Below are 1,064 nucleotides of genomic sequence, written 5' to 3' on the forward strand. Positions count from 1 at the left end.
TTTTTTCCCCAAGTTATTCCTTATGATTAGTTGGATATATTTCCAGGTAAAGTTATAATCCGTAGGACAATATTTTGTAAAATGGAAGAGTTTCATATACATTGGTTAAAAAATTTGGTAAGTCTTAAGAAGATGCATAAATGACATAACATATAATAACAAAACCATGTGACAATAATACTTGTTAGACAATATATTGGAAATGAACTTTACACCTTGGGTTGGGGGAGTAGTTGGCAGGGTAGACACTGGAGATAATGAGGGAGAGGGCAACACTATTCAAAAAGAAATCTACTCATTACCTTACTTTTGTAACTGTAATCCCTCTATGTATCACCTTTACAAAATCGTGAAAACAATAAAATAGGGAAAATCAGAAAAATCGTAGACTAATATCTAATAATACATAACATATAAAAATAACACATGATATATTTTATATATTTTATATTTAATTATTACCTACTGTATCTTGTACATTAGTTATATATACATAAATATGATGCATAAGCTCCATGCATATGTTCACTTGTCAATCTGAGAAAGAGAGAGCTTCTGAATTATTGAAGATCTGCTTTATCTTGAGTTTTCTTCATTTTTCATTTTATAAATAAAAGACTTCAGTGACTGTCAAAGATTCCTAGATTCTTGAGATTCAAACAGTGATCTAGGAACACTGCTGTGATTCTTGATGGGAACTGGTCTGGAGGACAGAGGGACTAAGCTCAAGAAACATCTCACTTTCATTGTACCTTGCAGGTGAGAGCACAGAATGGATGGATACCCAGTGCCAACAGTGTGGTTTGCATTCGGTGTTTGTCTTGATAATTTCAGCTTGATTGCTAAGTGGAACTAGGATTTAGAAAATAGAAATAAACTAAATTTATCCACCTTTCACCCGTCCCTTTCTCTCCTTCCATTCATCTCCAACTCCTACTTTGCTTCTCTCTCTCTCTGTCTCTCTCTCTGTCTCTCTCTCTCTCATTTTCCTCAGGCAATTTATGTTGATCAAGTCGCATATATTCCACAAGCAGAAATCTCTTTTAAAATTAGATAACTGATCT

The sequence above is a fragment of the Dipodomys ordii genome, unplaced genomic scaffold (assembly GCF_000151885.1).
Source record: "Dipodomys ordii isolate 6190 unplaced genomic scaffold, Dord_2.0 Scaffold407, whole genome shotgun sequence".
NCBI lineage: Eukaryota > Metazoa > Chordata > Mammalia > Rodentia > Heteromyidae > Dipodomys > Dipodomys ordii.